General features: G+C 43.4%; 1 pseudogene; it reads left to right on the top strand.

Annotated features, from left to right (window-relative positions):
* Positions 1 to 1,628: 1,628 nt before the first annotated feature.
* The window catches only part of LOC118338648, a 21,168-nt pseudogene continuing 11,806 nt past the window's right edge, over positions 1,629 to 10,990 (top strand).

Here is a 10,990-nt window from a genome sequence, read left to right as displayed (position 1 = left end):
GATATAAAATGCAGGAAGGGCCTAACAGAAATGGAAAACGTCGTAACTACAGGGTTCATCGACTCATATGAGGAAATAATTGAACTTTAATTCATTTCGCACTGCGTAAAGAGTGAGAGTCCTCCTATTTCTCCAATCTAGTTGCCTCTAAAAAAACAACAATCAAACTTTCTAGTAAACCCTGCCCCAGCTTTGGTCTGTGCCATTGGACTGTAGAACTGTGAGAGATCCTTAAAGTTTATTTTGTTTAGAAAATAAAAACAAAGGATCAATTACCCCCCCCTATTTACTCTAAGGTACATTGTTTTACCCTTATCAGAGCCTCTACCCGCCACATGCAGTTAGCTAAAATTTAGCCAATTACGCTTCAAGGACCTGGTCAAATTGGTGTCCAATACAATTCGCCACCCACTTGTGAATCTGACATTCCACGGTGTAATTCTTACTGCTCTTGTTTTGCTGGACTTGGAGTGCTTCCTTCAGGAATCTTGGAGTATCTTTGATTAGAAAAACTAATCCATGCATTTTTGTTACCTCTAGGCTGGATTACTGCAACCTTTATTATCAGGTGCCCTAAATAAGTCCATTAAAGGACGCTCCAATTAATTCAAAACGCGTGCAGCAACGATTACCCTGACAGAACTAGGAAAGAGATCAACCCATCTCTCCTGTACTAGCTTCTCTGCATTGGGGCCCCCCCCTTTTTCCTCTGTAAAACTTAGAATATTTAATTTAAAATTCCCTCCTCTCACCTAAGCAAAACTCTTCATGGTCAGGGCCCCTTCATATCTTAAAGAGCTCATAGTACCCTATTACCCACTAGGGAACCCCACTGCAGTTACCCGCTACATTTCCTCTCTTCCTCTCTTGTCATTCGGGTGTCCCACAGGGGGAATCAGTCCTTGGCCTTATTTCATTATTTTGACTTGTGCGAATTGTTATTTGAAGGGAATTCTTTTTCTTTTTCTTATTTTCCTCCCAAAACGTATCCACATTTTTGGAGGTCGCAATATGATACGAAAGACTCCATGGGAAATGCAGCGCACATGTCAGTCAAGGCGAAAAATTTCGGATTAGAATGGCAAAATGGCCCCCTCAGGGGCCCATAAACTGATTTAGCGGTCATTTCTGGCGAATTTGCACGGTGTGTATTTGAAACAAAGTCCTCCTAGTCTTCCTGCGCGAGTTTTCGAGCTGTTGCGACCTCCAAAAATCGTTGATCATTTTGGGGGGATATAATAAGTGGAAAAGAAAAAGGAATTCCTTTCAAATACAATTCGCACGGGGTCAAGTGCTCAGGCCCTAATTTATAATTTTGGTTGCAAAAGTAACGATAAGGGATTTTTACTCCCTTAAAGGGAGTTAAAATGTACAGCTTTACTTAACCTAAACTTCAACTTGAGCATCTGGCTGTTAACCAAATGTGGACATAATAAACATTAAACAAAGTTATGAGGATAAGCACAGAAGAATAGTACAGTCAAATCTCTGATGGCCAGAAGGAACGCAGCAGGAGGGTGAGGAGAAGAAGTGTGGGCAGGGGAGGATAGAGATAAATTAGTTGTATAGGCACTAAAAGGGTTGGTCATAAAAGCTGCCAGACCAGCAGATTCTCCTCTTGGGGGCTGATGGAGACCTTGGAGGGAAGTGAACTCTGCTTTCCACAACTCCTCAACCACCTCCTGCAGGAAGACATCGGCATCATTTTGGAGGGCCATGCTGATTTAACATTCTTGCTGTCCTTCCATCCTCTCTGCTCACTTTCATTCTTAACTGCTGCGTCATCAGTCTCTATCTCCCACTTCAAGTAGGGATAAATAATTTATTTATGAATAGATAGTTGTACTATAATGATAGTAATAAAAAGTACTGCCTGAATTGTGAGAATTTTCACAAGTAATGTTGTTGTAGTGAGTGTCTAGGTCTACTAAGGTCTTTGCTCTTACTGTTTTTTATCGGAAGTTATGATTGACACTATAAATAATTAATAAATATCATTGCTGGTCTTCCTCTCCAGGCAGCTGCACACTCCCCCGAACCTCCTCCTCCTTCTCTCTGGCTGGTCTCAGATTCTTCGTGGGCCTCCTCTTTTCTTTCAAATTTCATGATCACAGACGGCTGCTGTTCTTTGGTGACCTCATGTGTGTTGTGTATCAATATCTAGCATCATTGTTGCCGCTGCTCAATAGGAACCATGTTTGCTTAGTATCTATTGACCGGCTATGTGGCTATTTGTCATCCTCTGCATTACTCCACCAAAAGTCAACACAAAAAAGAGTCCAAGTCTGTATTTGGTCTGTGTTGGATGTGTTCTGTAATCTTTCACAGTATGATACTAAAGGATAACCTGAAACAAACCAGGCAAGGGTATAACTCCTGCAAGGGATAGTGTGTATCTTTCATTAACTGCATTGCTAGAATTTGCAGTCTTATTTTTTCCGTTCATGTTACCATTACTGTTATTGTTGTTTTGTATTATGTTGGAGAGTTATTGTGGTGGCTGTGTCTCAGGCTCGTGCCATGCGTCACATGATGCAGCTGTCACACTTCCAAAAATCAGTGAAAGTAACTGGCTAAGAAATCTGGAAATGAAGGCAGGCCAGGGGACTCTTGGTGTTTTGTAGTTGTGTTTACTAATATGTACCTGCCATATTTTGTGTTGTGCTAACAGCCCAAGTAACTTGTCAATGCTTCATCTGCTGCCTTGTTAATTTTTTTTGTCTATTTCTCCTGTCTAAACCCTATGATCTATGCCTTATTTTATCCCTGGTTAGAAATCATTAAGGCTCATTTTACATTGAAAGATACTGCAGGACGACTCCTGTGATTGCCAACTACTGTAGAGAGACTCTGCATGGTGACTGAAATGTAGTCTAGTTTGGATGAGCACCTGCTCTAGGATTCAATGTCAGTTGGTAAGTATCAGAACTGTGACAATGTTTTTGTTGCTTGCTTGTACGGCACGCACAGAGGATTTTGCCCAAGCGAGTCCCAAACTTGTAGGCTGTATTTTTGTACCTGCATATACCTTGCAGGGAGTGTGCGCAGCTAAAGCAGAAAACTGCCAGACAGACGTAATGATTCTTAAAGCAAAACATTGTGTAAAATGATATATGATTTTGTCAAGTTCACCAAGTGGAGGAAAAACTGATCTTGTCAGTAGTTTTTAGTGTTCAGTCATCAATGTTTAAATTAGCCTATTAGATTTTGCTTGATACAATTTGCGTGCTTAAATTTTAAAAGATGTACATGACTGAACCTCTCAATATTTATAACTGTAAAATGTATGGTCTTCTTTATTAATGTTCTTTTTGCGTCCGGTATGAATAGTATTTTAAGACATATTCGCAAGATGAGTATTTTTGCATTTTTTGTCATTATTTTCCTGTGCCCTGGGTGTGTGGAAGCTTATATACTAAATAAGGTCTTAATGGACCTGTACTTGTATAGCCGCCTTTTCTAGTCTTCCGACCACTCAAAGCACTTTTACACTACGCGCTTTATTGCCACATTCACCCTTTCACACACATTCACACAGCGCTGACAGAAGCCCATTCAACAGAAACGTAACACATTCATACACATTCCACAGCATTTGGGGCTTAAAGTATCTTGCACAAGGATTACTTCGACATTGTGGAGCAGAAGAGCCGGGGGATCAAACCACCAACTTTCTGATAGGGGACGACCGCTCTGGCCTTCTGAGCCGCAGCCATTTGATTCTTATAACAATTTGATAAGTCATTCCTGTGTGTTGAGGGGCAGAATGCATTGTTTGGCAATAAGGGACATTTTGGTGCTAAGTAAAGCTAAGTAAAACAAAATAGGTTAATATTTTCAAGCTCAAACAAACAATTTACTTATAAACTATAGGAACCACCCTAATCAAGGATCTGACTGAAAGAGTAAGAGAAAAGGTCAAATAAACTCTTTACATATTTTATAATCCAATATCCAGGAGTCAAATGTGGCCCACACGCCACACCCACTGAATCGCCAAGAAGGAGAGGGAAAGACCTCTGGCGCTGTTGGGAGAAGAGCCAGTGGAACGGCTGGTATATGATATGGACTAAACAGGGCTAAGCCCACCCCTATCTTTTACAGTAAAGAGGAAACTATTATTAAAAACCTTAGGAACATATTGCTTTTAATATTGGTAGGACCTAGAGCAGCAACAGCACCAAACAGTGACAGGAAAAAACCCAGGATATATGATATATCTTTGGGTTTATTCCTGTTAATGGGCTTTAATTTTTACAGCCCAAGCACAGTAGCGTAGCTTCCCATTCACTTTTGATTGACAGGTGTTGTGGACACGCCCCCTCATTTGGGCTGAATTTTATTCAAGCCCTTCAACCACAATTCACAGCGCAGTTAGCTACAGTACAGTGAGGCTAGTTCATACTAGAACTGAAAAGGAAGTGAGCAAACTTAGATGGCGCGGTTAGCATGAACATGAACAAAGTTAGATTATTTACTTTCCAATTAATTCTTTCTTTCTTTTCTCTGGGAACAAGCTTGCCCTGGTGGGGGTCCGATGAATTCTTCCCACTTCACTCCAGCGGCGACCAGTTCTTCTATTTAGAGAGTAATAAGCCAATCTCCTTGTCCAAACACACAGGTTGCCAAGTACAGTCTAAGACCACAGATTCTCTCAAAACGAGACAGGCCCTGGATATTTTTCGTGCTCCATATCTGAACTGCTGACCCACAGATGACAACCAGCCACATCCAGATGCGGACATTTGTTGCAGCAAAATTACTTTTTAAAAAAATCAGCAGGCTTTAATGACATGAAGGAATACCTGTTTGGCATCCAGAAAGGCCGTCGATGAGAGCTGCTTTTTAAATAAGGTATGCCAAGGGGCTCGTAAACAACTCTGCTCGTCTACAAATACAGTTATTTTGCTTTGGTTTGTTTGTTTGTTTTTGTTTATTTTTGGTACATGGTGTTGCAAATTGTTGCTGGTACTTTTCTGTCATGTTTGTTGTAGCGCAATTGGCATGTGCTGATGTGTTAGGAGGAGGGAGAAGAAGAGATTGATTTTCGGCATCAGGCCACATTGATGTATGTGTTCCACAGTGTTAGCCGTGAGCACTTGCTATAACAAAGTATACAATGTTGTTTGCTGTACCTTAATGTGATGGGCTACTGGAACGTCATGCAAGTATACTGCTTTTGTTTAGCACCCATCCAAAATCGTCACCAGCCGTCACTGCAAGTATCTATATATAAGGTAGATAAATAAGATATTCCTTTTATTTATCCCAATTAGAGAAATTCATGGTTGACACAGCAGCAATAGGCAAAAGAATAGTGCAAAACAGACAAAGAATATCACAAATAAAGATATTACTGAATATTATAATAATGAGGAAGATATAAAACCTATAAATGAAATATATACACTATGGCATTTTTTCAAGTAGGACATGAAGTGCAAAAATATGAGCAGAAAATTCAACTTGACTAAAATAAAAAACTAAACTTACTATCCCCGGCTCCTCTGCCACGTGTCGAATATCCTTGAGCAACATACTGAACCCCAAATTTGCATGAATGTGTATGAATGAGTTAGTTTCTGTTCGATGGACTTTGCATCGCTGGTGAATGGCTGTGTGAAAGGGTGAATGTGGCACGTTAGTGTAAAAGCGCTTTGATTGGTCGGAAGACTATGAAAGGCGCTATTACTATAGGTCCATTTACCATTTACAGGTCCATAATTGGAAAGATAATTGGAAAGACAGACAGAGAGATAGATAGTTGGAAAGACAGACAGACAGTTGGAAAGACAGAGATAGCTGGAAAGAGAGGGAGATGGATACATAGCTGGAAAGAAAGGGAGACAGATAGTTGGAAAGATAGATAGACAAATAGATAGCTGGAAAGACAGGCAGATAGTTGAAAAACAGAAGGATAGATAGTTGGAAAGACAGACAGAGAGAGATATTTGGAATGACAGACAAACAAAGACATGGAAAGACAGATAGTTGGAAAGATAAATAGATAGTTGGAAAGACAAACAGAGAGATAGTTGGAAAGACAGAGAGATAGTTGGAAAGACAGATAGATAGTTAGAAAGACATACAGATAGATAGTTGGAGAGACAGACAGATAGATGGAAAGAAAGACAGATATTTGGAAAGACCCCAGACCGACTCAGTTGGAAAAACGGCCAAATAGACAAATGAAAGTTGGAAAAGAGACGCAGACCAGATCGTTGGACAAGACAGACAAATAGTTCTGAAAGACGGCCAACATTAGAAAGTTGGAAAGAGACAGACAGATCGTTGGAAAGACAGACAAATAGATGGAAAGACAGGTGGTTAGACAGACAGACAATCAGTCAGATAGATAGTTGGAAAGACAGACAGAAAGTTGAAATGTGGTAACTTCAGCTGGAAAAGAACCACTCGACAATGTCTTGGCCGTAGTTGCACTTTTTATATAAGGATGTCAAAATGAACATTACATCTAGAGCTCATCTGTAACATCTCCGTCGGCTGTAGGTCAAGCATACAACAACGCCAGGGGTGGGAGTGTCCTTCAAAATAAATGCAACATATGCAACATCGACCCCTGGTGGGCGCATGGCTCTTGTGCTCTTATTCTGAAAAAGATTAACTTAATAATGTTCACATTACAACACTTCTGCCCCTTTAAATTCCAACATTCCCCCAAAATGTAAATTAACTAGGAGAAACCAACAGTGGTGTTTTTAGCTTGCATACACTTCAAACTTAAAGTATTGTCTCAACAACTGTAAACACAAACACCTGGAAAACATGACAGCTTTAACATTCAGTCCCACCTAAATTGTTCAAACATTCAGTCTGTCTGGAGGTTTGCGAGTGCGCTGTGACCTTCGCACTAACCCCGGTGACCAAGCACTTACTGCTGGTGTTTTGGGTGGATCTGGTGTAGGGAAACTGAGAGGGGTCTGGGTGTCAGTGTGAGAGTGTTCATCCTCTCTGGAAGACCCAGAAGCCTCTGCCTGTCTCTCTGTCTCTTGTGGACCCACCTCCACAGTTGTTGGTCTCACCACTGAAAACTCAGCGGCACTGTCGGTCTCCAAACCTGTATCATGCCGCAGGCGCACATGTCCATCAGTCAGCTTAACAACATAGAAGACTGGCCCCCTACGCTTGGGAATAATCCCAGGTAGCCACTGCTGTTTGTTATTGCTGCTGAAGTTCCTCACATAGACACAGTCATCTGGTTTTAAGTGTCTCTCACGTGCATGTTGATCATGTCTTTCTTTCTGTTTTTCCTGCTTTCCCTCCACTTTTGCCTTCATGTCTGGACGCAGCAGGTCCAGTCTCGATTTAGGCCTACGCCCCATCAGCATCTCTGCTGGAGTGCGTCCAGTTGTAGTTTGTGGCGTGAGGTGGTATTTAAACAGGAAACGTGAAAGCTGAGTGCTGAGCGAATCTCCTGTCATCCGCTTCAGGCCCTCCTTCACTGTCTGAACAGCCCGCTCTGCTAACCCATTTGAGGCTGGGTGGAAAGGGGCTGTCCGTATGTGATGAATGCCATTCTGCTGCATGAACTCACTGAACAGCTCGCTGGTGAATGTCGGGCCATTATCAGTGACCAGTTTGTCAGGCAATCCGTGGACTGCAAACACTTGCCTGAGTTTGTCAATAGTTGTGGGGGCTATGATGTTGCTCATGCTGTGGGCCTCTATCCATTTAGAGTGTGCATCCACCATTACAAGAAACATTTGCCCCATAACAGGACCAACAAAGTTCTCATGCAGCCTAGACCAGGGACGGTCTGGCCACTCCCATGGGTGCAAGGGAGCAAGTTGAGGCATGTTCTGACAGGTTTGACACTGTGTGCATGATTTCACCTTGTTATCCAGATCTTGATCCAGTCTCGGCCACCAGACATAGGATCTTGCAAGGCTTTTCATCCGAGATACACCTGGATGAGTCTCGTGTAATTTTTCCATGATCCGTGCATGGCCTGGGGGAGGCACGATGACCCTCGCACCCCAGAAGATGCAGCCATGCTGCAGACTCAGTTCTGTTTGCATTTAGCATAAGGCCTCAACCCCTCTCCTTCCACCACACTTGGCCAGCCCTGTAAAAGGAAGGTTTTGACTTGGGACAGGACTGGGTCCCTCTCTGTCCACTGCTTTATGCAGGATGCTTTTACAGGTGTCTCTGCCAGCCTCTCCAATGAGAAAACAGTCTCTGGAGGTACATATGTAACAGTAGGTGTTTCAGGTAATGGTAGCCAACTCAGCTCATCAGCGTTTGCATTATCCTTACCTGCTCTGTACACTATAGTGTACTGGGAGGCTGACAGTGTGAGTGCCCAGCACTGTATCCTAGCTGAGGCTAGCGGCAGGATGCACTTGGTTTTACTGAACAGGCTCATCAGTGGTTTATGGTCCATATAGATTTTAAATGCACGGCCATAGAGATACTGATGAAAGCGCTTGACAGCAAAAACGATGGCTAGGCCCTCTTTGTCCAGCTGTGAAACAAAGCTGACCAGCTTCTCTAACCCATCTTCCCTAATGTGAAAGGACTGCCCTAACGCCATATGGTGAAGCGTCACATGAAAAGGTTATCTCCTTATCTGGGTCATAGTGAACTAGGAGCGTCGCTGAATGGAGGAGCTCTTTCACTTCCTTAAAAGCTCCCTCCTGCTTCTCACACCACCAGCTTGTACAGTGGGGCCAAAACCTTTGAGAGGTCGGGCAAGATTTTGCCATAATAATTCACCATGCCCAAAAATGATCTAAGTTCAGTGACACACTTGGGGCTCGGGGCCTCCTTAATAGCTCTCACTTTATCTTCCACTGGACAGAGCCCCTCTGCTGTGATCTTGTGTCCCAGGTAGGTCACACTTGGTGCTAGGAACACACATTTGCTGCGCTTTAATCGTAGCCCTGCGTCTGAGAACCTCTTCAGCACCTGTTCCAAGTTAGCCAGTTGCTCTGCTTCCGTGGCTCCTGTGATCAAAATATCGTCCAGGTAGACTGCTACATGTGAAATCCCCTGCAGCAGAGTGTCCATTGTTCACTGGAAAATGGCGGGACTGGACGCAACTCCAAACACCAGGCGATTGTACTTGAATAATCCCTCGTGTGTATTGCAACATACTCTTTTGAATCCTTATCAAGTAGCAGCTGTTGGTACGCCTGGCTCATGTCAAGCTTTGTGAATAGCTTACCTCCAGCCAGGGTCGCAAACAGGTCATCTATGCGTGGCAACGGATATTCCTCCAGCTTCGAGAACTGATTCACCGTGAGCTTATAGTCCCCGCATATCTGTGCAGTTTTGTCCTCTTTCAAAACTGGAACAATGGGCACCACCCACCTTGAACACTGGACGGGCTCGATGATGCCCAGCTTCTGCAACCGCTCTAGCTCTTCCTCAACTTTGCCTTTCATGGCATAGGGCACTGATCTGGGCTTGAAAAAACCGAGGCATGGCCTCAGGGTCGACATGGAGCTTTACTATCACATCCTTCAGTGTGCCCAGTTCATCCCTGAACACATCAATGTACTGCTTCAGAATGTCCTCTGTTGTGCGCACATACTTTGTCATGCCAGTTCAATCGAATTTTGCAAAGTCAATCGCGGCCCAAAAAACTGGGCCCGCTGCCTTTAGCTTTTTTCCTAGCCCAAGCTTCCCTTTCCCCTTTGAACTTCTGCACGTTTTAGCTAAGTGCCCCTTTTTACTACAAGCATGGCAGACAGCATCTTTAAATATGCAATAATTTGCATAGTGTGCCCCCTCACACCGAAAACACTCCACCTGTTTGGCATGCTTAACAGTCTTTCTCTTGACTTGGTGCACTGCTGCTGTCTGTGCTCCTCCATTTCCTTTCTTAATATCTTTGGCATTATTAGCAGCCATCTCCATACCTTGGGAAATCTCCAGGGCTTTCTTGAAAGTCAGTGGTGGGGTTTCCCCCAGCAAGCGGCGCTGTATAGCATCATTATTAATCCCACACACCAGTCTGTCACGGAGCATATCATCTAACACTGTCCCGAAATCACAATGCTCTGACAGCTGCCGTAACTCAGCTACTAAGTTGGCTACAGATTGAACTTGCTTCCTGAAATGGCTGTGAAACTTGAATCGTTGGACTATCACAGAAGGTTTTGGATTATGGTGGTTCGCTACGAGCTTGACCAGTTCATCATATGGGATATCCCCCGGTTTCCGCGGTGTGGCCAAGTTCCTTATCAGCTTATAAGTCTTTGCTCCAGAATAGAGCGCTTTTTAGCATCCTCAGTAATCTCATTAGCAGAGAAAAAGTGTCCCAACATTTCTTCATACTCCGTCCAGTCCTTGTTTCCCTCCACAAATTCACAGATAGTCCCGTATGTAGCCATCCTAGCGTGAGGCTCCCCGTCCCCACGCAGCTCCTCTACAGCCACAGGTGCTTCTCTCTCCTCCTCGAGCTGCTCCTCTGCAGCCGCCGACACTGTGCATGCCGTCCTTGCACTGCACCTCTGCAACCTCCCCTCCAGGCACTGTCCCGTTCGCGGGTCACTCGTAACAGCCGCCTAGCCAGCTAACTAGCACACTTTAGCCTAGCTCAGCTAAAAAACACAACAAAACGGTGTCACAAAACATGTCAAAAAAACAAACAAAACAAAAAAACAAGTTTCACCTCATCACCAAAAATATTTGGTAACTTCATCTAGAAAAGAAAAAATCAACAATGTCTTGGCTTGTTTTATATAAGGATGGCAAAATGAACATTACATCTAGAGCTCATCTGTAACATCTCTGTCGGCTGGAGGTCAAGCATACAACAACGCCAGGGGCGGGAGTGTCCTTCAAAATAAATGCAACATATGCAACATTGACCCCATGGCTCTTGTGCTCTTATTCTGAAAAAGATTAACTTACAGTTTTTCTCAGTCGCTTTGGTACATTTCTCAGATCAGAATTGAAATTCTCAAAACTACCTGTTCAATCTTCACATCATTGTGTCACTTGTGCACATCAAAAAAGCAGT

This window comes from Morone saxatilis, unplaced genomic scaffold (genome assembly GCF_004916995.1).
Source record: "Morone saxatilis isolate NCDOM2014 unplaced genomic scaffold, NCSU_SB_2.0 Contig5, whole genome shotgun sequence".
Classification (NCBI taxonomy): domain Eukaryota; kingdom Metazoa; phylum Chordata; class Actinopteri; family Moronidae; genus Morone; species Morone saxatilis.
This window is presented reverse-complemented; position numbering and strand designations above follow the sequence as displayed.